This window comes from Schistocerca piceifrons, chromosome 3 (genome assembly GCF_021461385.2).
Source record: "Schistocerca piceifrons isolate TAMUIC-IGC-003096 chromosome 3, iqSchPice1.1, whole genome shotgun sequence".
NCBI classification, from domain to species: Eukaryota; Metazoa; Arthropoda; class Insecta; order Orthoptera; family Acrididae; genus Schistocerca; species Schistocerca piceifrons.
Window position 1 is genome coordinate 100,980,363 of NC_060140.1, and position 25,904 is coordinate 101,006,266.

Consider the following 25,904-nt stretch of genomic DNA (forward strand, 5'->3'; position numbering starts at 1 on the left):
GCGACTGAAAGAGCATAAAAGTCTTTGTCGACTTGGAAAAATAGAAAAATCAGCTGTAGTGGAACATGCTCTTCAACCAGGCAACCACAAAGTGAAGTTTTCGGATACCGAAGTTTTATCTACAACGTTAAATTACTATCCACGGCTATATAGAGAAGCCATTGAAATTTATAAACATCACGATAATTTTAATAGGAAAGAGGAGGCTATGAAACTTAGCGATATATGGACAGTGGCTCTACAAAATTGCTAACAATTTTTATCTTTGACAAGGTGGTAATCGAAGAATGTTATCTTTACTATGGATTATCACTGCTCATCACGTGTCACCTGAACCACGCCCCCCTTTCTCACAATATATAAGTCGCTCTCAGACACCCGACCAGTCAGTCGGCAAGACTCAGCGGAGCAGCGCCTCTGAGGAAGTCCAGCGCAGTCCTGGACGAAACGTAAGGAGCAGAAAAGTTCTTGGACCACGACCTCACATCCCGGAAAGTATATCAACAGCCATGTCACCCGGTCGTGAAAGACTTCATTCTACACCCAATGCAGGGTTCCACGCTGTGCTCAGTTGAAATCCCGTATCCTTGTTGATGAGATTATCGGCTGTACGGATATGAATTGCTTCCTTAATGACGCAGTCCCAGAAAGATGATGCCGGAGATAGAACTCCCGTCTTTTCATAAATCATACGATGTCCTGTATTCAGGCAGTGCTCTTCAATTGCCGACTTTTCCGGTTGACGAAGCCGTGTATGACGCTGATGCTCATCGCAGCGTTCTTATACTGTGCGGCATGTCTGGCCTATATACGCTGCCCCACACTGACAAGGAATCTTGTACACACCCCATTTCCTCATGCCTAGATCATCCTTAACCGAACCCAACAGGTTTCTTAGTTTTGCAGATGGTTGAAAAACGCACTTAATTCCGTGTCTTCCGAGGACTCTTCCGATTCTCGACGACATGGCACCAAAATACGGCAAAAGAGCCAAAGTGGTGGGTGTCTTCGTATCTTCATTCTGCTCCATAAAATGAACTCGCCTGGGCCTGAGTGTATTACATATCTTTCTCTCAAATAACCGTTTTGTCGGAACACTGTCTTCAAGCGTTGTATTTCACTCAAAAGGCTCTTAGGATCAATACCACATGTGCTCTATGAACTAACGTACGTAATGCACTACCGCATTGTGCAGGATGATGGCAGCTTGTGGCCTGCATATATAGATCTGTATGTGTTGACTTGCGCTAGACGCTGTGTCCCAAGGTTCCAGCTGCTTTCCTCCGTACCAAGACATCATGAAAAGGTTGAAAAGCGTCAAAGGTTTTCATGTTTATAATTAAAGGAGATAATTGCTTTTGAAATCAGTCATTAGTTTATTGCAATACGAGGTGCATTCAAGTTCTAAGGCCTCCGATTTTTTTTCTCCGGACTGGAAAGAGATAGAAACATGCAGATTGTTTTAAAATGAGGCCGCGTTCATTGTCAATACGTCCCAGAGATGGCAGCACCGTGCGGCAGATGGAATTTTACCGCCAGCGGCGAGAATGAGAACTGTTTTAAATACTTAAAATGGCGACGTTTTCCTTACTTCAACAGCGTGCAATCATTCGTTTTCTGAATTTTCGTGGTGTGAAACCAATTATAGATGTGTCGAAAGTGCGTTGGTGGGTGCGACAGTTTAATGAAGGCAGAACATCATGTGACAACAAACCAAAATAACCTCGGGCTCGCACAAGCCGGTCTGACGACATGATTGAGAAAGTGGAGAGAATTGTTTTGGGGGATCGCCGAATGACTGTTCAACGGATCACCTCCAGAGTTGGCATTTCTGTGGGTTCTGTGCACACAATCCTGCATGATGACCTGAAAATGCGAAAAGTGTGATCCAGGTGGGTGCCACAAATGCTGACGGACGACCACATGGCTGCCCGTGTGGCATGTTGCCAAGCAATGTTGACGCGCAACGACAGCATGAATGGGACTTTCTTTCCGTCGGTTGTGACAATGGATGAGACGTGGATGCTATTTTTCAATCCAGAAACAAAGCGCCAGTCAGCTCAATGGAAGCACACAGATTCACTGCCACCAAAAAAAATTCGGGTAACCGCCAGTGCTGAAAAAATGATGGTGTCCATGTTCTGGGACAGCGAGGGCGTAATCCTTACCCATTGTGCTCCAAAGGGCACTACGGTAACAGGTGCATCCTACGAAAATGTTTTGAAGAACAAATTCCTTCCTGCACTGCAACAAAAACGTCCGGGAAGGGCTGCGCGCGTGCTGTTTCACCAAGACAACTCACCCGCACATCGGGCTAACGTTACGCAACAGTTTCTTCGTAATAACAAGTTTGAAGTGATTCCTCATGCCCCCTACTCACCTGACCTGGCTCCTAGTGACTTTTGGCTTTTTCCAATAATGAAAGACACTCTCCGTGGCCGCACATTCACCAGCCGTGCTGCTATTGCCTCAGCGATTTTCCAGTGGTCAAAACAGACTCCTAAAGAAGCCTTCGCCGCTGCCATGGAATCATGGCGTCAGCGTTGTGATAAATGTGTACGTCTGCAAAGTGATTACGTCGAGAAGTAACGCCAGTTTCATCGATTTCGGGTGAGTAGTTAATTAGAAAAAAAATCGGAGGCCTTAGAACTTGAATGCACCTCGTATATGACGTGTGATAGAGGTGAATTATTGTGTCATTAAGCGCCGGTAAAGGGCTATAATTCTTCTCTTTGCAAACTTGGTACACTCTGTGCGTGAAAGTAACTTTTCTGCTGCGTTCCTAGCTGGGAAGCCCGGCGACCAGGTGGACACAGGTAGTGCCCACGGGCGAGCGGCGGTCGCGCTCCTATGTCGGCACGATTCACAGAGGGCAGGCCCCCAGAGGATTAGCGACAGGCGAAGACGCTGCATACATCAACACGCTGCGAAGGGAAGCCGTGGACATTCGCACGTGTGCCCGAGGCAACGGAAACTATAAAATAAGAGCGAAAAACAGCTTTGCCACGATTCTAGGTAACGCGGACAGAGCGGCGAGTTGAATAGCAACAGCCCGATTTGGGTGTCCAAGAATCTCAAGTGGCTCGGGGAATTTTGGCCGTTTCCCGCCAGCAGAACACCTGGGAACGTAGCAGCAATACTCAAAGAGAGAAGTCTTGGTTTATTTGTATACTCTGTCTCACACAGTGTGTGGCTCTCTTTTCCTCGCGGAATGCGACGGCAAAGAGGGAGGAAATTTTGAAAGAGACCTTTTCATTGGCAAGAATCTAATGTTCGCTTTGAAAAATAGTACGAGCTAGGCAATTTGCGGCAGGGAGGAGACAAGACGCTGGAGGGGAGCGGCTCTCTCTCTCCATGTGCGAGGAACGTACTAGTATTGGATTCCGAATTTTGCTTCTGAGGAGGCAGGAGTTCACTCTTGACTGCTCCCGATAAGTCGCAAGGATTCCCTTATCGCTTGTCATGAGACAATGCACTTTGCATTCGTCGCAACAGCGTAGAGAGCAAAGTTTGTTATATCCAAGTAGGCGAGCTTCAATCACTGTGCGCGTTATCAAGAGCTTAACTCAGGATCACATTTTGATTTACTACGTGTCCGATGACGGTAGTACTATTAGAACAGGTTTGAACTTTCTTTAATGCAGTTTCACGTAAGTTTGCACTTGCAGGTGTACGCATACCGTCGTCCAGTAATGATAACTTCCAGTAGCAGGTTTCGGTCACTATTGAACAGCCCTCCTTGCATTTGGTTTATAGAATTTAAATAAAATTCACACCTCTTTCTCCCTCCCACACGTGGTATCTTGCAAGGTAAAGCACCATCTTTTGCTACTTCCATTGTGAAGTTTATATTCGAATGGAGCAAATTTAGATGCTGAAGAAACGTAGAGTATCAAGTCCATGTGACCACACCACAAATGTATCAGCCACATACCGCAGAAGACAAGAGGGTTTGAGAGTGGCTGACTGTAGTGCTATTTCTTCAGAGTCCTCCATAAAATATCTGGCCACCACAGGAGACAGAGGGCTTCCCATGGCGACACCGTCCACTTGCTCAAAATTTTGGTCATGAAGTAAGAAGTATGTTGAAGTAAGCACGTGTTTAAATAATGCTGCTATGTCCTCCTGAAACTTGTTGCTAATGAGCTCCAAAGAGTCCTGCAGGGGGACGTTTGTCAATAAAGGGACAACATCCAAACTTACTAACAGATCCGATGATTGCAATCTGAGAGTCTTCAGGCGACATATGAAATATCCAGAGTTTCGAATGTGATGTTCGCACTTGCCTACGTGAGGTCCCAATAGTGATGACAGGTATTTGGCAACAAAATAAGTAGGTGCTCCTATGTTACTTACAATGGGACCGAGAGGCACCCCATTCTTAAGGATCTTGGCCAAAGAGTGTAGGAGGAACTGCAGCCTGTTGACGCAAACCCTTAGCGACTTTCATTGGTATCGAACTCTTCCTGATGAGGTCCACAGTTTTTCTCTGGATCGTACCCGTAGGGTCACTTCTTAATTTACTATATGCAGGATCGTCGAGCAATTTGTATATCTTGCTGTTATATTCAGTGTTTGAGAGAAACACAGTAGCATTTTCTTTGTCAGCAGGTAAGATGACGATGTCTTGGTCTTCTCTCAATTCTCGTAGAGCATTTCTTTCAGCTGAGACGATGTTAAAGTTGGACCTCGTAGATGAAGCTTCATCTGTGCAACTTTCCAGTCTTTGGATGCGGATCTTTCGTCGATCGAACAGTTGTATATGATTGTTAAGTAGGGGGCTAATGCATCAGCGTACTCTGAAAGTAACCTAATTCGTATACATTCTGGACCATAAAACTTCCTTTTATTAAGTGTTTAAGTTGCTTCATTATTTCGAGGATATTTACTTCTACGTTACTCATGTTGTCAGCTGTTCTCGATTAGAATTCTGGAATATTTACTTCGTCTTCTTTTGTGAATGCATTTCGAAAGGCTGTGTTCAGTAACTCTGCTTTGGCAGCACTGTCTTCGATAGTATTGAACCATGGCGGCTCATATCGATAGTGCCACTCTGGTGGTTTATCTTTCCTGCCACGGTCTGGGCGGTAAGCAGCGCCCTCTGGGGCCTACGCGAGGAGTAACGAGGCGAGGTCCTGTGGGGGGTGTGCTCCGGGACGTGGTGCAAGACGGCTGTCGGGTTGACGCAGCGAGTGTGGGACCGGACCTATCGCATGGAGATACACAAGTTGGCTCTGAAAGGAAGACGCCGTAGCAAGCAGCGGGAAGCGGGCGTCCTGTAATTTGTGTGAAGGAGTAACGATTTTTGCATTGGATGTCCCAGTGGTTCCCGAGAGTTGCGGTGGCTGCTTTCGGAGAAGAGAATTGGTAAGAGCTTGTGTCTACGCTCTTTTCCGTAGGATGTTGCTGCCTGCCGTTATAAACAGGTGAAAATCAGGCGCTTGCATTGACTATACGGGAACTGGTGATGTAAAATTACATTTGCGATTGCGTCTCACTTGTACTGTGACAATTTAGAGGCGAAAACTGTGGTGGTTTCATTAGGGCTGGTTCTTTGCTGTGCAACTAAGGGAGTCAGTTATTTGGGGCAACTGAGGGGGCACCATTATGTTGGTCTAAGTGATACGTTCTCCACGTTTTGTCTATGGCTTTGCGGATCGAAATCGTTCAAAAGTGGCTCTGAGCGCTATGGGACTTAACATCTGTGGTGATCAGTCTCCTAGAACTTAGAACTACTTAAACCTAACTAACCTAAGGACATCACACACATCCATGCCCGAGGCAGGATTTGAACCTGCGACCATAGTAGTCGCGCGGTTCCGGACTGAGCCCCTGAGATCGAAATCGTAGGGGAGTACACGTGTGAGTAATTTGCTATTGTATTGATGGTTATGTTGTAAAGACTGTTCTCTGGTGTGTTAAATCAAGCGCGGATTTGTAGCCAATCTAAGCAGAAGTTACCATTGCTACTTGCTTATGTGCTACTGTCATTATGATTGGCGCTTTTTGTCTTTTGATTGTGAGTGTGCTCACGTTTAAAAAAAAAAAAAATTACGACTACTATTCATAAGGGTTGTCTAGTAAGGAAATTGCTTAAGCTTCTATCATATGCTGGTCTGTTTGCCTATCACATTGGCTTTCTAAGCAGTAACTGAAGGAATGTGTATGGTGGTTCAAGATTTCAGGTTGACTAGTATTTGAACTGGTGTTGAGGTTAAGGGCGAGATCAGCATCCCGCAAACCCGCATGCTGCGCGTGGTTAAATGTTCCGCTATTGGGGAGCCGGCTCTCCGTTCTTGGATTTTGTAAGGATACGTGGTGAGTGCATCGCTGTAGTTTCTCGCGTGCTAAATTGTGGGGTGTCGGTGCCGTCCTAGGGCTAGACTTGTGATGTATGTTATGTTGAAAGGGAATTAACTGTACCAATCTTAAGAGAGCTTGTAATTTGTTTTAGGTCTGTACATGGAATTATGTTGATATTTTGTCGATTGCAGCAATAACTCCCTGTGTGGGGAGATCCTCTGAGGGACTTGTACTGTACTGTTGCAGTACAGTCCATCTGAAACGTGTTGCTTAAAACTTGGGTCTGCAGCTCTCTGAAGTTATATATTACTGTTTAATCTTAAATGTCTTGGATGTAATATGGTTGTTGAGGATTGTGTAATTAATTTTGATCGCTGGTTGCTTAAAGGAAGTATTTCGTTTTAAAATATGTGCTCTGTCAGAGCCTATTTAAATATGATTTTAACTCATCATTCAAATTCTCTAGTCTTGCTTTCTTAAAAGGCTTTCAGTTAAATGATTGCTATTTGCCTGTTTAAATGTTTGAGTGACTTAAAGGAAAAGAATATTATTTTGTAATTTGTACTGATTGTTCCTTTTGGGTAATACCTGACTTATGTGTTCAATAAATGAGTGTCTAGTCAATGATGATGCACTGTTCTGTTGCTAGCCTACCCCTTCCACTCCACAGCCTATTCAGCTGCTTTGTGTCGAAATTGTGTTCAGAACACCGCTCTGACCTGACACCTCAAGTATCTCCATTGTTACCGCACAGAGAAGGCATTGATTGTTTCTTGCCGCTAACATATTTCACACATGACCAGAATCTCTTTGGATTTTCTGCCAGGTTTCGAGACAAAGTTTCGTTGTTCAAACTGTTAAAAGCATCTCGCATTGGAGTCCGCGCTAAATTTCGAGCTTCAGCAGAAGATCACCAATCCTAGGGATTTTGTGTCTCTTTCAATTCGGCATGTTCGTTTCGTTGTTTCTGCAACAGTGTTCTGACCTGTTTTGTGTATCAGGGAGGATCAGCTCCGTCGTTTATTTGGTATAAGTCTCTAAATTGCTGTCGCTACCACATCTGGTCTACACTTATTAATTTTGAGGGAGTGGAGATTGTCTGTCAGAAAGGCGTCAAGTGAATTTTTATCTGCTTTTTTGCATAGGTATATTTTTCGTTTATTTTTGGAGGATTTGGGGGTTACAATATTCAATCTCGCTACGACAACCCTGTGTTCACTAATTCCTCTATCGGTTTTGATGCTCGTTATTAACTCAAGATTGTTTGTTGCAAAGAGGTCAAGTGTGTTTCAACAATCGTTTACTGCTCGCGTGGGCTTATGAGTTAACTACTCGAAATAAATTTTCAGAGAATGCATTTAGCACAATTTCGGATGATGTTTTACGCGTACTTCCTGAATTAAATATGTATTTTTCCAACATATCGAGGGAAAATTAAAGTCATGGGTACGTGTTTGAAATCAAACTCGACTTTTCTTTTAACCTTTCAGCAACTGTATCATCTGAATTGGGAGGTCGGTAAAAGGATCGAATTATTATTTTATTCCGGTTGCCAACAATGACCTCTGCTCATACTAACTCACAGGAACTTTCTACTTCAATTTCGCGACAAGATAAACTACTCCTAACAGCAACAAAGATGCCACTGCCAACCGTGTTTAGGTTATCCTTTGGGAACACTGTTAGGTACTTAGCAAAAATTTCGGCTGAGCTTATCTCCGGCTTTCGCCAGCTTTCAGTGCCTATAAAGATTTGAGCATCAGTGTTTTCTATTAGCGCTTAAAGTTCTGGTACTTTCCCAACACAGCTACGACAATTTACAACTGTTATACCGATGGTTCCTGTATCTACGTTCTTTCTGTGTTCGGCCTGCACCCATTGTGACTGAAGCCCTTCTTGTGTTTTCCCGAGACCCACTAACACAAAAAAACCGCCGCCCAGTCCACGCCACACAGCCCCTGCTACCCATGCAGCCGCCTTTTGCTTATAGTGGACATCTGACCTACGCAGTGGAACCCAAAACGCAACCACCCTAGGCGTAAGTCGAGGAATATGCAGCCTGCACGGTCGCAGAACCGCCTCAGCCTCTGATTCAGACCTGACTCTGTACCAGAGCTCCGCAGTCGGTCCTGTCGACTATGCTGCAGATAGTGATCTGCTTTCATCTTGCAAGCAAGACTGGCAGCCTTTCCCACTTCTGTTAGCGTCTCTAAACCAGATAGAATCTCTTCTGATCCATAGTGACACCCATCATTGGTACTGACGTGAGCAACCACCCACAGTTGGCTGCACCCTGTGCTCTTCATGGCATCTGGGAGGACCCTTTCCACATCTGGAGAGACTCCACCCGGTATGCACACGGAGTGTGCACATAGGTTTTCTTGCCCTTCTTGTCAGCCAAGTCCCTGAGGGGCCCCATAACGCGCCTAACGTTGGAGCTCCCATCTACCAATAATCCCACTCTCTGTGATTGCCCGAATCTTGAAGGCTGAGTGGTTTCCTCTGAAACAGGATAGGCGACAGCGTCTGGCTCAGCGACAGTGTCAGCCACAGACAGCACCTGGAACCTGTTTGTCAGACAAACCGAGGAGGCCCTATGTGCGACCGCCTGTGAAGTCTTTCGCCATCTGCTACGCCCCGGGGCGACTTCCCACTCGACCACAAATGAGAGGTCAACCTCAGTGTGGCTGTAACTGGGATGGCCACTACTCAGGACCGAACGGAGGACTTTGACGTGCTACACGTTCGTTGGATCCCCATGGTCGGCCCACAGTAGTGGTGCCCATCTACTGCAGCCTCGAGCTGTGTAACCAAGGCCATCACAGCCTGGAGCTGAGAGCGAAGTGTCACCAACTTGGCTCGCAGTTCCCATCCATACTAACGACCGTGGAAACGAAACTATACGGATAAACGGACTGTCGACTCGCGCTGCGCAACTCTACTATAGACCCTGACAAGAAAGTAGGAACTGTGTGTAATAAATTAGATTAATATGCAGAGATTCAAAAACATAACTACCGAAGCACTCAGGTGAAAAAATAATTTGCCCCTGATTAGGAACTTGTAATATGTCACAAAATCGGTTTACTTTCCGATGCAAACGAAAACGCGAGAACTGTGGCTATTAGATATTAAATTAACACGCAGAACCTCAAGAAACTAAAGGACTCAGATGATGTTATAAAATTCGCTCCTGGTTAGGAACGCGTAAAAGTTACAGAGTCGGTTACTTACCTGTTGCTGCTTGTGTCTTCTGCTACTGAAGCAGTTTATCCTGTCTGATGTCTCTGGCATCCCCTTTTATTAACAGTAACATGGGATCTAAATATCTCCTGACAGGTTTTCAGCAATGAGAGAAGTATTCGAGTGGGGGAGATAGAGGGGGGGGGGAGGTAGAAAGTGGGAGGGCATAACAAATTTTATGCAGCCGATGTTCACATTTTACTCATGAAGAATGAAGTTCCTGCGTTCTCAATTAGATTTTTGTAATGTGTGTCCTCACCATATGTATTGTAATTACTACGATTCCACCCCAGACGCGATCAAACACCTGTAAGAATTTTATTGTGATGTACCGCGGCCGCGACCGCCTATTCCCTTATACAGGGTGGGGCAAATAAAAGTGGCCCGGACGAGTGTATATGACTGGACGTGAATGCATGGGTATAACTACACCCCGTGTCGCGCACACCACGACTAGTTCCGCCATTTGATTCACACCAGTTCAGAGCGTAGTACGGGCTGTGTCACTGTAAGTGGAGCAGTGCAAAAGGGAACAATGGAACGCACAGTGAAGCAGTAGATGTTCGTTGTCGAAAATTACGTGACAACGAAATCGTGGGAGCGTTGTGGTCACTTGTTTGCTGAGAAGTGTAACGGTGTCAAAGCGCCAGCAAAGAGTGCGATGCAACATTTTCTCCCCAAGTGGTATCAGGGAGAATTTGTTTTGGACAAGTCAAAAAACATTCCGAAACATGCCCGCACACCAGAAAATGTGGCTGCAGTTCACCAGGTTCCTTCCAAATTAACCCGACGCCTGTCGCATGAAGCCGGCATATCACATCGATCAAGGAGACGAGTGCTCCACCTGGACGCGCACATGCATTCCCACAGAGTGGTTCATGCATTCAAACCAGCAGACGCTCCGCAGCACCTCCAGTATTGTGAGTAGCTGTTCACTGAGATAACAATGATTGGCTTGATACGGATATGTTCTTTGTAATGAGGCCTGGCTTCACCTCAGTGGTTATGTCAACTCATAGAATCACAGCTTCTGGCAACGGAGAATCTGCATAACTTCCACTAAACACTATTGCAAGGACCGAAGGTTGGGATTTGGTGTGCAAAGCCTGCACGCCGCATTATTGGACCCGTCTTATTTCGTCAGACCCTGACTTCGGTGTGTTACATTGCAAACATTTTGAAATCACTTGTAGCAGATTTAACGGAGGAGCAACTGCCCATACAGCCGGCCGAACCTTCGAGCACATTTGCACAATCATCACGACTGACGGAGTTGTTTCCAGAGGTCAGTCCGGTCTCGGCCCTAGCTGGTCACCGAGGTCACCTTATCTGTCACTGAGCGATTACATTGTGTGGGGCCCCCCGAAGTCTAACGTATATCGCAACAACCCTTATAGTCTTCAAGAACGGCAGTACAACATTTTGGATGAGACTGCAGCAATTCCAGCAGTCCAAATTCCATCCACCTTCAGAAACTTGCTGACCAAAAGTGCCAACTATCAACTTCTGCTATAGTCAGGTTAGTGCTGTATTTCCTTTCCTCTGCTGTGTTTCTTTGTTCCCTGGAACTCTGTTCTCCAGTCCGCTTTTATTTGCCTCACCCTGTATTTCTGTTGTTACACTACTGCCCATTAAAATTGCTACACCAAGAAGAAATGCAGAAGATAAACGGGTATTCATTGGACAAATATATTATACTATAATTGACATATGATTATGTTTTCACGCTATTTGAGTTCATGGATCCTGAGAAATCAGTATGCAGAACAACCACCTCTGGCCGCAATAACGGCCATGATACGCCTGGGCATTGAGTCAGACAGAGCTTGGATGACGTGTACAGGTACAGCTGCCCATGCAGTTTCAACAAGATACCACAGGTCATCAGGAGTAGTGACTGGCGTATTGTGACGAGCCAGTTGCTCGGCCACCATTGACCAGACGTTTTCAGTTGGTGAGAGACCTGGAGAATGTGCTGGCCAGGGCAGCAGTCGAACATTTTCTGTATCCAGAAAGGCCCGTACAGGACCTGCAACATGCGGTCGTGCATTATCCTTCTGAAATGTAGGGTTTCGCAGGGATCGAATGAAGGGTAGAGCCACCGGTCGTAACACATCTGAAATGTAACGTCCACTGTTCCAAGTGCCGTCAATGCGAACAAGAGGTGACCAAGACGTGTAACCAATGGCAGCCCATACCATCATGGCGATGACGAATACACGCTTCCAATGTGCGTTCACCGCGATGTCGCCAAACACGAATGCGACCATCATGATGCTGTAAACAGAACCTGGATTCATCCGAAAAAATGACGTTGTGCCATTCGTGCACCCAGGTTCGTCGTTGAGTACACTATCGCAGGCGCTCCTGTCTGTGATGCAACGTCAAGGGTAACCGCAGCCATGGCCTACGAGCTGATAGTCCATGCTCCTGCATACGTCGTCGAACTGTTCGTGCAGATGGTTGTTGTCTTGCAAACGTCCCCATCTGTTGACTCAGGGATCGAGACGTGGCTGAACAATCCGTTACAGCCATGCGGATAAGATGCCTGTCATCTCGACTGCTACTGATACGAGGCCGTTGGGATCCAGCACGGCGTTCCGTATTACCCTCCTGAACCCACCGATTCCACATTCTGCTAACAGTCATTGGATCTCGACCAACGCGAGCAGCAATTTCTCCATGCGATAAACCGCAATCGCGATAGGCTACAATCCGACCTTTATCAAAGTCGTAAACGTGATGATACGCATTTCTCCTCCTTACACGAGTCATGACAACAACGTTTCACCAGGCAACGCCGGTCAACTGCTGTTTGTGTATGAGAAATCGGTTGGAAGCTTTCCTCATGTCAGCACGTTGTAGGAGTCGCCACCGGCGCCGAACTTGGGTGAATGCTCTGAAAAGCTAATCATTTGCATATCACAGCATCTTCTTCCTGTCGGTTAAATTTCGCGTCTGTAGCGCGTCATCTTCGCGGTGTAGCAATTTTAATGGCCAGTATTGTTGTTCATATCCACTCTGGCTTCTTCTTCGAGTGTTCTAGCCAAGAGGCTGGTACCTCGCGGGTACTGCAAGGATGTTGGTTCCATTAATGGCCTGAGGCGAACAGTGGCGCTTACGCCAGGCAGTGGCGAGCAGAAGGTGCGGCAATTAGCCGCTAGGAGTGGCCTCCTATCCGATCGGCGCGCTCTCCAGACCACCACCGGCGGCCGGCGCGGCGCAGCACTCGCCGCCGCTCCGGAGAGCCTGAAATATTCAGCGGACAAGCTGCCTCGTTTGCCGCTCGCTTTACGGCCGCCAAATACTCGCGCCGGCCGCTGCGGCTATCCGCCCGATGCCGGACCACGCAACTCAACACAGCACGCGCCGCTACGCCACTAAACGACTGCACCGCAACGCGCAGCGCCGCTTTAAAATGGATTTCGCTTGTTCGCCAGGCTTTCCTCCATTCCCTCACTCTTTTTTTCAGCGCCGGGCAGTTTCGACACGTCTCTAGAGTGCACTTGCTAGTCACTAGTCGTGTTACAATAGTTGGTCTGCGATGCGACATTTACCTCTTCAACAGCACACTGCAGCCTGCTTGCCCAAAGTGGAAATAAAATGTTGAAAATAAACAGTAACAAATGAAAAATCTGTTGGTCATAAATTTGTAAAACACATCATTAATAATTCATCACTAACCTATATTCTAAACAGACACAACATTCATCCCGTGTGTCTCTGTAATGCCTTCCAGGGTGAACAACACTTTTACTCTCAGTATTTCATATACAGTAATTAATAAGTTTAAAATTTTAAATAATCTCGGCATTAAGACGTGTAAGCTTACGTTACAGTTTGAACAAATTAAGCCAAGTTTTAAAGCCAGAAGTTGTAATATACTAGGAAAGAAAAAAACGCACCATCCGAATGAGATGGAAACAGGTAAAGTAACGTACATATACAGACAAATAAATGAACACGATTTCAGAAATTTTAGATGAAATTATTCAAGAGAAAGCGCTTCACAATCTAGTTAATCTTTGACTTGGTGATATGATGCAAAAGTAAAAAGGAATTAGTTTTCTTATTCAGGAGGGGATTAAAGTGATCATGAAATACGCAACTATAATCTCCGATAAGTGAGAATTTTAACATGTCAGCCAGAGATATTTGCACTTGCTGATCTTGGTGCTACCAGGGGAGTATCTCATGCTAGTAAAATGCCTGGCTGCTTTGATATTTTGGACCAAAATAGAATGTCATGTGACTAGCTGCTTGTATATGCCTGACAAACAGCATATGAAGATCTGATTTGGAATACTATACTTGAGTGGAATGTGATTTTATATTCGTAGGTATAAAATGTGCGTACTTTTCCTCTCTTTGATCCCTGAGTAATCTGTATGCATTAAACAAATTACTGAGAATCCTAAACAGGCCGAATGCTACTAAAGGGAAAAATATTGTGCTAATTACATATGAGTTATGCAGAAGAATTTTTTCCTGGAAGGATAAAAGCATGTGATTGCTGTTTTTGTAACACGTGTGGTTTGTGACCACGTTGTAGAAACAGTCTCAAGATTAGTTGCAATTTACGTGGCCAAGATAATTATCATTGTGCATTAAATACTGAAAAATGTATTACAGTATACAGGGTGTTACAAAAAGGTACGGCCAAACTTTCAGGAAACATTCCTCACACACAAATAAAGAAAAGATGTTATGTGGACATGTGTCCGGAAACGCTTAATTTCCATGTTAGAGCTCATTTTAGTTTCGTCATTCCAACGTGATCAAAATTTAAATTTTCACAATCAACATGTGTGGGCTGATGAGAATCCGCACGCAATTGTGCAATCACGTCATCAACACAGATTTTCTGTGAACGTTTGGGCAGGCATTGTTGGTGATGTCTTGATTGGGCCCCATGTTCTTCCACCTACGCTCAATGGAGCACGTTATCATGATTTCATACGGGATACTCTGCCTGTGCTGCTAGAACATGTGCCTTTACAAGTACGGCACAACATGTGGTTCATGCACTATGGAGCTCCTGCACATTTCAGTCGAAGTGTTCGTATACTTCTCAACAACAGATTCGGTGACCGGTGGATTGGTAGAGTCGGACCAATTCCGTGGCCTCCACGCTCTCCTGACCTCAACCCTCTTGAATTTCATTTATGGGGGCATTTGAAAGCTGTTGTCTACGCAACCCCGGTACCAATTCTAGAGACTCTTCGTGCTCGTATTGTGGACGGCTGTGATACAATACGCCATTCTCCAGGGCTGCATCAGCGCATCAGGGATTCCATGCGACGGAGGGTGGATGCATGTATCCTCGCTAACGGAGGACATTTTGAACATTTCCTGTAACAAAGTGTTTGAAGTCACGCTGGTACGTTCTGTTGCTGTGTGTTTCCATTCCATGATTAATGTGATTTGAAGAGAAGTAATAAAATGAGCTCTAACTTGGAAAGTAAGCGTTTCCGGACACATGTCCACATAACTTATTTTCTTTCTTTGTGTGTGAGGAATGTTTCCTGAAAGTGTGACGGTACCTTTTTGTAACACCCTGCATAAGTTTTTCCTGCGAAATTGATAAGAGTATGCCAACACTACTAGTGTATCAGATACTACTTTAAATACATTAATACAGATATTTTAAATATAATTACTTCTCTATGCATATAAATTATTTTAATCAAACAATGGAAAATCCAGGATGGAATGTAACAATACGAGAGAAGGAAAGTTGCTACCATATAGCGGAGATGCTGAGTCGCGATAGGCACAATAAAAAGATTCACACAATCATAGCTTTCGGCCATTAAGGCCTTTGTCAGCAGTAGACACACATACACACACGCACACACACACTCACGCAAGCGCAACTTGCGCACACGTCTGCAGTCTCAGAGAGCTGAAACTACACTCAGTAGTAGCGACTGAGCATCTCCGCTATATGGTGAGTAGCAACTTTCCTTCTCTCGTATTGTTAAATTACTTTAATGTTGTATAATTATTTGTCTAAAAATTTTAAAATTAATAAATACTTTTCTGCTAGCACCTGGTGTGTGACACATAACTGTCACATTTTCCTAGGTGTCTGGGTCATTAATAAAGGTAGTTTGAACGCTTTCATCCCAGAGAAGTTAAAACTATTAAGATTTAGGGCCCAAGATTCTCTCCAACTGCCAAGTTAGAGCGTCAAAATCCCTATCTGTTTGGAATACCTTGCTCATGACTCCATCTGCAGAGAAAATCTGGCGACCTTGTCACCCAAGGTAAGGATTGACCAGCATGTAGGCAAGCAATAGAAACTCTCGCCATGTGTGAGCAGGCATTAAGAAACGCTTGCCCCGGACGGGTTGCCTCGAAGCGCAACAAAACATGGCGTAGCATATAATCGACGTACCGCTGTGATGTAAGGATGCTGCCGGTGACAACCAAAGGCGTCCTGAAAAGAAATAGTACCTCAGGCCGTTACCCTTAGTTGTCGTGTGTAACACCCCAAGGACAAAAACCCCTATTAACAAACTTTGTGAAAACTTAAAGTAGGGAAGTGAGTCATCTTGACAGTGACAACAACTATTGGTGATAAAAAATAATTACACTCATAATGTTTTGATTAACAACTATAACACTTAAATACTGAGAGTAACATACAAAAGAGGAGATAAAAGGAAATGGATGTCATGCATTATCTTTTAAACATCTATAGAATAAATTTACATTCATATGAACGAAGGTTAAATCCACAGAGGTAATTCGGTCAAATATAACATTTACCAAGGAAGAGAGTTGTAGCCACATCTAAAAGGAAATTCAATGCGCCTACAATGCCACTCGGATATGGAAATGTTTACTTAGTTCCTCTTGAGTCGCTCTAGAGTACTATTGCGATAGTCTTCTAGAAGCAAACGCTATTAGATTGTTTCAGTTGTGAAAGTTCGATAGTTCGTGAGGGAGAGGCTAAAGCCATACTCAGTCGTTCGACTGAATAAAGTAATCTTTACCGTTATCAACGCGACGGTGATTTTAATTGATACTGATTTACTGGACTTAACCTTCGGACTGAAGAACCGTTGCGAACTTGATAGTAGTGGATCAGTGACACGAAAACTAGTCGTAGTCATGAGTAGGACGCAATAATAAAAGGTCATCAAGAAAACCAATATGTCTTTCAATCAAAAGTTGTTGTCAACGTCACGATTACTGGACTGACGAGAAGTTAATCTTGAATGACATATCGGTGTGTGTGCGTGATATGGACAAAAAATTAATTACAAAAAGATTAATAAACTATTAGTCAAGAGATAAATCAGATGTGTCGCCAACATGATTCATGGAATAATATTACGCGTGTTCATGCTAGTGATTGAGTCTTTTAAAAATTTTAAGTGACTGTGTAAAGACAGGAATAACAGACAGTGAAAGGTAAATAATATAAAATTCACCATTACGGCGTGTTACAAGGACGTTACTTCAACATAAGTGATCTCTGGAGTTACGTTGGACGCTTGTTAATAATTTGAAGTAGCCACGGCCGGCATAGCGACGGAATTACGAACAGCAATTATTAATCCTCGCTAAGGATGATGTGGACAACGACCGTGATGATAGGATTAAGAACCAAGATTTCACTGCTCAACAAAACTAACCGGGCATAAGATAAAAGATAAACAATTGCAATTGATCAGTTGACAAAAACTGGTACGACTGTTACGGACGAACAATAGAATATTTCTTAACTAAGCGAGGAGCTGTGTTTTACGAGAGTTACAGGTGCTGTTCCACGTCATACTGACGCGGACGAACATCATTACGAGTCGCGGCTCCTCCCGACGAGTGCAGAAGGAGGGAAGGGACGTCACACGTGCTGTATAGTGGGTGACAGGTTGGTAACCCACCCACCGCTGCCTGGGGCGCATCCGGATACGTATTCGCTAGCCATCGGGGCTCAGTTCGAAACGGGACTCTTCATTGAAGACAATTCTACTAGAGTCGATGAGACTGCAAGCCAGAGACGTCTTTGGACACTCTCCAACCCGACAACCAGGAGTGTTGGCCTGAGGTGTCATTCATTTTCACAGCAGAACTAATTTGATTGTCGTCCGGGGCACCCTTATAGCAGAGAGGTACGTCCACAATATTCTACGCCTCGTCTTGTTGCCCTCCATCGCAAGCCACCCTCGGCTTACTTTTCAGCAAGATAATGCCCGATCGTACAACGCGAGAGTTACTACTGCTTGTCTTTGCGCTTGCCAAACCATATCTTGGCCAGCACAGTAGTCGGTTCTCTACCCAGTTGAGAACGTTTGGAGCATTATCGGCAGGGTCCTCCAACCAACTCGGGATTTGACGATCTCTCGACCAAATTGCACAGAATTTGGAACGACATCGCTCAGGAGGACATCCAATGACCCTGTCAATGCCAAACCGAATGTGTTTGCATATCGACCAGAAGACTCACTTGATCAATTTGCGAAGCTGTTGCTCCTGAATAAATCATCCAGTTATCCTCAAACTGCAATCATTTGTGCGTCTATATACACTATGTGATCAAAAGTATCCGGATACCTGGCTGAAAATAACTTACAAGTTCGTGGCGCCCTTCATCTGTAATGCTGGAATTCAGTCTGGTGTTGGCTCACCATCGCCTTGATGACAGCTTCCATTCTCGCAGGGATATGTTGAATCAGGTGCTGGAGGGTTTCTTGGGGACTGGTAGTCCATTCTTCACGGAGTGCTGCACTGAGGAGAGATATCGATGTCGCTCGGTGAGGCCTGGCACGAAATTGGCGTTCCAAAGCATCCCAAGGGTGTGCTATAGGATTCTGGTCAGGACTCTGTGCAGACCAGCCAATTACAGGGATGTTACTGTCGTGTAACCACTCCACCACAGGCCGTGCATTATCAACGAGTGCTCAATCGTGTTGAAGGATGCAATCGCCATCCCCGAATTGCTCTTAAACAGTGGGAAGCAAGAAGTTGCTTAAAACATAAGTGTAGGCCTGTGCTGTGATAGTGCCACGCGAAACAAGGGGTGCAAGCCCCCTCCATGAGAAACATGACCACACCATAACACCATCGCCTCCGAATTTTACTGTTGGCAATATACACGCTGGAAGATGACGTTCACCGGGCATTCGCCATGCCCACACCCTGCCATCGGATCGCCACATTGTGCATCGTGATTCAACACTTCACACATTGTTTTTCCACTGTTCAGTCGTCCAGTGTTTACGCTCCTTACACCAAGCGAGACGTTGTTTGGCTTTTACTGGCGTGATGTGTGGCTTATGGGCAGCCGCTCGACCATGAAATCCAAGTTTTCTCACCTCCCGCCTAACTTCCATAGTACTTGCAGTGGGTCCTGATGCAGTCTGAAATTCCTGCGTGATGGTCTGGATGGATGTCTGCCTTTTACACATTACGACCCTCTTCAGCTGTCGCCGGTCTCTGTCAGTCAACATACGAGGTCGGCCTGTACGCTTTTGTGCTATATGTGTCCCTTCACGTTTCCACTTCACTACCACATCTGAAACAGTGGACCTAGGGATGTTTTGGGAGCGCGGAAATCTCGCGTACAGACGTATGACACAAGTGACACCCAACCACCTGACCATGAGTTTAGCGGAGCGCCCCATTCTGCTTTCTCACGATGTCTAAAGATTACTGTGGCCGCTGATATGGAGTACCTGGCAGTAGGTGTCATTACAATGCACCTGATATGGAAAACGTATGTTTTTGAGGGTGTCCGGATACTTTTGATCACATACTGTGTACTTCACATCTACCAACTTACATCCATTCACATAATTCCTTCATGGTGCGTCGTTTTCTTTCCAGCCTTTGAATTTAAATAATCAGGTAAATTGTGGAAGAGAGTGGATAATGAGATTTATTGTCAATTTTGTTTAACTGGTTGAGATTTCCAATTTCTTGGTTCATGTTAGAAGCACCAAATAACATTTCCGCTAAAAAAAATGGCTCTGAGCAATATGGGACTTAACTGCTGAGGTCATCAATCCTCGAGAACTTAGAACTACTTAAACCTAACTAAGGACATCACACACGTCCATTTCCGAGGCAGGATTCGAACCTGTGACCGTAGTGGTCGCGCGGTTCCAGACTGTAGCGCCTAGAACCGCACGGCCACACAGGCCGGCACATTTCCTCTCTCTGAACTCTACTTAAGGAGGCAAAGTCTATACGAAAAGTATTCTTATTTCATGTATAATGATTGCCTAGTTCATTGTTAGGATGAAACTGAGAAGCAAATGAGTAGGAAAGAGGATGTTAGCATTCCAAAATCCTTAATAAGGGTTCTGTAAGATGAATGTTCGCTTTTGTCTCATATTTGTAGGGGACTAGTAAATAAATAACGCATGAAATCAATAAAATTATTCGATACTGCTCAATTCATTTCCATCTATGATGAGCTCAGCCAGATTTCTAGAAGGATAAAGAAGGAAATGAATATAAATATCAGTCTATTAGTGAACACAGTCACCAGTCAGAAGAGGCATGGAAGACATGTTGATTGAATTGCAGTTAGCTTTAGGACAGAATATTGGTTATGGATGGAGGCAAGATGAAACTTGTCAACAGGAAGAAAGAGCTTATTGGCATACTAAATACGAAAATGTGGAACATGCAGTAGCAGAAGCGAATGCAGTACATTGTCCCGTATGCAATATTGGTTGATACCAGAAGCAGAGTGGAGCAGGGGTAACACGTCGCTATTCAACGACAGCTTTCTGAATGACATCGAAAATTCGTACAGAACTGAGAATTAAATCCTTGGAAATAAGCAGAGGAGTGTGTACTGTACTGAAGTTTCACGAGGAAAAGTGGAAGTTTCAGTGAATGATGTGTCATATTTCGCCTTCGGCACATGCAGGGACAGCTTGTCAGAAAATCAGCGAGTGACATATTAAATATTTTCCCGTTTTCTCCAGCACAATGGCTTCATTAGCTTGTCATGTGCATAAACGAAGGGTCCCGCTAAGGCAATCTGCCATTTTCAAGTAATTCTACAAGAAACTATGTACAGTTTTATAAAATTATAATAGACAAGTTTGGTGGCTTACGTCAATTTTTGTAGCTGTTTGTGTTTTTTATATGTCGCAATACAGTGTTTTAGAGTGTTTGCTGAGAGTGTGTCAGTTTCCGTGCTGTTGAAGGTTGTCAGAAATTCATAGATTGTACGCACTTCTTTTGACAGCACAATCCACTCCACTGACACATCTTTACACTTAATTTACATTTTATATTCATGGAATTCCAGCGATGATAATTACATATAAATATCGTATTATTTCTTGTTTTCACGCACTGTACGAAGATATAAATTGTCTTGAGAGATCAACAGTTTTTTATTTATTTTGTTGCTTCGTGAGGTGCTGAAAATTATACTTTCTCTTTTAGAAAGTCAATAAAGTGCTCTAAATATTGCTTGTGCTTTAGTTTCTTTTGCACATTAAGAATTTTGTCTGGAAATGTATCTGTGTGGATATAAATTTCGAGTTTTTCCAAAATATTCATTTTGTTTCCTTGAGGTACACGAAGTACAATTTACATTGCATTTTCTATTTTTTGTGCTTACTGTATAGAATCGCGTAAGCATATGTAAATTATGGATTGATTTGTTTCAAAATTTCGCAAGTTTTCTTTAAATCTAATTGACAAGTTCCTACCCGTTTGTCCGACATAAATCTGGTTATAATCATTGAATGAGATTTAATAAGTTCTTGGGTTCGAAAAAACTGGAATTTTTATTTTCTCTGCTGGTATCTTTGTTTGCAAAGCGTTACTGGTTCAGCACGCCATTTTCGGATTAATTCATTTAAATATTTTATTGAGTTGGCCAATGTACGATGCTGTTGCGTAAGTATTTTTTGCATTTTTTCTCTTATCATTGTTATTTCTGCGTTTGTGTTTTGTACTTCTAGGTGTACAGATTGAATAAACAGGAAGGATAATTTCCAGTGCCTGCCGATGCCACGTTGTGAATAAAAACATTTGGACTCTGGAACGAATTTATATCTTTGCACAGCACATGAAGACACAGAACAATACAATTTTAATGCAATTATTATGGCTGAAATTCCGTGAAAGTGAAATGTAAATTCATTGGAAATATATAATCTTTCCGTTAGACTATCATAAGTGCAAATAAAAAAGTGCACACAATATATAAAGTTCGAAGACAGCAGCGTGAAATCTGGGACACAATCTCAATAGACATTCTGTACATAATATATTGTGACACATAAAAACGTAAATATCTACGAAAGTAGACGTAAGTTATGTAACTTACATTTTCTAATTCCATACAGAAAAAACTGTACGTTGTGTATTGCAGGATAACTTGAAAACGGCAAACTGTTCCAATGATACTCATCCTTTGTGTAAATAACGAGCTAATAAAATCACTGTGCAACATAAAACGGGAAAATATTTACTGCGTCTTTCGCTGACCTAATGATAGCTGCTGGTCATCCTGTAAAGAATCTTTCAGAATAGAAAATAAGTAAAACGGCAACCATTTGTTGACAGCACATTCTTTCGTGTTACGCACGATTTTAAATTGGAAGCGGTTTAGTCAAGGTGCCTACAAGGTAGTAGTCTTTCACTTCTTGGCCTCAAAGAGCTGCTTTTCGCTCTACTTTTTTCTTTTTCTTGTAGCACTACGTCAGGCGCGGTGTTCCGATGCGATTTTGATCGCACTAAATTGTAAAAGCTGTCGCCGATACAGCGGATTTACCCGCCATTTGTGTGCAAATCAGATACGTTAAATTTACCAAGTTCTTAGATTATAAAAGTGGGACAAGGATTGCTAACGATCGTGTTAACCCAGATCTTTCAGGAAAGTCGCTGCGCTGATCAGTTATTTCACGTCACGAGACGGCATCTCGGATAAAGAACTGTCTGATTATGAGGCTATGTTAACTTTATGTTCACATCATCCGTCTGTCAAGCCTTTGGTGGTATCTTCCTGTCTATTCTATAGAGCACCTAAATTGCCCATCACTCTGTGTGGACCTATACTTTTGTTACAGTAAAAACAGTGCGAAGTGGTAAGGAGGGCTGAGAAATAGAATGGGGATCGCTAAAACAGTAAGATCTATGTGTATATTATAATGTTAGTGGCTCTGAGCTGAACCTGCGTATTACCCTCGTTTCACATAGTATCACATGAATGTGCACGGAGCGCGATTAAAGTTTATCTTTTATATGTGACGGAGATAAGTATTTTGAGGAGCATCAACAATTATTATAATGTAAAATGTTCTTTAGTGTTTATAATAATTATTGTAATTCTAGGTATGAATCAAATAGTTATTATGTACCTGCTTATTGTACTAGAATGTAAGAAAATCGCCACGTTTTGGAATTCATTTTACCATCCAAAATGTGATAGCTGTTCTAAGAGCACGATTTTACAGTTGAAAGCAAGTCAGAGTGTATCTCTGTTACATTGTACTTCATACTATTACAAACAACAGTTACCACTAGTTACTGAGCACTGATATAAATTACAACAGAATACAAAATCCCGATTTTGTTTCGTTCGGTTATAAGAGGTCGGAATTTAGTAGAGATAAGAATGAGAGATCAACCTTAAGAGACGCTGGTAATTAATTTTCCCTACACAGTGGTCAGCAACCCATCCAATGTGTATATCGTGATACCCGGAATAATAGTACCTGATATTTAATGTGTTTTTCATACAAGAAAATAGCTTTCTAAACAACCCTTACACACACAAAAGCAGCGATTTTTTTGCTTCAATCATCGGTTTACCTTCGTCAGTAGATCGTTGCCTTACCACCTTCCTCATGCATATATACATGCATCTCCAAAGGAATTTCTGTAACAATGCAGGCACTGTAGTGTCGTATTTATCCGCCGACACTGTGCAAGCGACTTTCAATTCACATGTCTCCCCTGCGCGGGAACATACATAATGAGTATACGAGTGCAGGCGACATACAGAAGTTGCGTGTGGTGCTGAGTCGCGATCGGGTAGCCCAATGGTAAGGCGACCGCTAGCGATATGCGGGAAATCAGGCTTCGAGTCCCGGTCCGAGAATAATTTTCACTGTTGTCATTCCATTGTAAAGCTGATGGTTATTCACATTCGCAACTCCGACTACATGTCATGTATTTCTCATGCATTCTTGTGGTTGGTGGCAAATTTTGTTCCTAACAATGAAAAGTATAAAGAAATCGAAAGTTCTTTCCATTTCGGTTATTATATGTTCGTTATCTGATGCTCGTCCCTTGAGAATTTTCTTGTTTTCGGGGTCTACAATGTACGGTGGACATATAAGTGAATGAACGAAAACTTCGATGCACTATGACATCCAATGGAACCGAGCTACTATAGTATTTATCTTACATTTTCAAAACTGCGGTCTATGTTTGGTTGCTTACAGATATCGTGGCTGCTACTGTGTCGACGTTGCTCAATATCTTTTTAATTTCGTTTCCTTTTCCACTGCTTTGTTAGGAATACTAAGATGCATATTTAAATTCAAAAATTGCTGTCATTAAACGCTTTAATCAGCATTCTACCTCATATACTGATACTGTAGCATGTTCGAAATAATCACAAGTCGTTTCTTTTTAAATGCAGTTTCATTTATCCATTTTTGTATACAAATTTCAAAATGTGTCAATTTCCATGATTGTTTTTACTCAGGCTCAAGACCAGAACATTTTGTTATTTACACTATGCCAGATACCAATAATATTTCAGGAATTATGTGACCAGGAAGTCGTCAACTGAAGGATACAAATTTTCTCTCCAGTCCTTTATTTTTAGTTCAGTTTCTCTGAAACTGCTATTATATGACTCGTAGATGTACATAAATGTTCTGTGTAATTCTAGAAACATATGTTTACTAGTATTGTTTTTAATTTAATTCTTCTCCAATAACTTTGTAATTTAAATACATTCAGTAGATTACTCACGTTAAATTTTAAGCGAATTTGTATCACTGCTATAAAAAAAAAAGGAAAAAAGAAAAAAAATTGTTGCTCGATTTTTGACTTACTTTTTGTTCAAGAACTTGGGACTTTGTGCGGCTCACAAGCCATCGAGATTTTGCCTCTGCGACTCGCGGGTACTGAAAACTTGCCATCCACTGCTCTAGATATCAGTCACGCTCACGTGTCCAGAAATGTGACACAAAAACGTTCCTGCGGCATGTGATAGGACGTGATCAGAATACTAAATCTACTCGCTACTATCTCCACTCTGGGGTACATTGTGCGAGCAATCGACCGCTACTCTCGGTATTACCTTCCAATACCTTTGCTGCAGTCCCGTCTGTATTGGTGGGTGGACAAATTTGCGCTACTGTGATTACGTGACAAAAATCTGTTACTTGGTGAGAGTTGTTCGGTGGGCTGGTGGACCTGGAGGGGGGCAGGTGGTTTCGGAGGGGGGGGGGGGGGGGACGAGGTGGAGGGGGAGGCCGTCTTTTGGTACCTGAAGTTTGCAAAATAGCAGGTGTCGCTGGCCAACGGTTAAAGCAGTGGGACCCCAAGTTTGAGAGAGAAACCGTTCCAGTAAATCAGTGAGCGGGTACTAGTGGAAAAAGGAGTCAAATTAATCTTATATAAAGAGGATTAGTTATGATAAGTGAGACGTTAATTAATGTGTCTGGTTATCAGTTTTGTATGAGAAGCGAAAGTGAAACTACAGGATGTCCCAAAATTATTCACCCGATTTCACAAAAAATGCCTTTTATATACACTCCTGGAAATTGAAATAAGAACACCGTGAATTCATTGTCCCAGGAAGGGGAAACTTTATTGACACATTCCTGGGGTCAGATACATCACATGATCACACTGACAGAACCACAGGCACATAGACACAGGCAACAGAGCATGCACAATGTCGGCACTAGCACAGTGTATATCCACCTTTCGTAGCAGTGCAGGCTGCTATTCTCCCATGGAGACGATCGTAGAGATGCTGGATGTAGTCCTGTGGAACGGCTTGCCATGCCATTTCCACCTGGCGCCTCAGTTGGACCAGCGTTCGTGCTGGACGTGCAGACCGCGTGAGACGACGCTTCATCCAGTCCCAAACATGCTCAATGGGGGACAGATCCGGAGATCTTGCTGGCCAGGGTAGTTGACTTACACCTTCTAGAGCACGTTGGGTGGCACGGGATACATGCGGACGTGCATTGTCCTGTTGGAACAGCAAGTTCCCTTGCCGGTCTAGGAATGGTAGAACGATGGGTTCGATGACGGTTTGGATGTACCGTGCACTATTCAGTGTCCCCTCGACGATCACCAGTGGTGTACGGCCAGTGTAGGAGATCGCTCCCCACACCATGATGCCG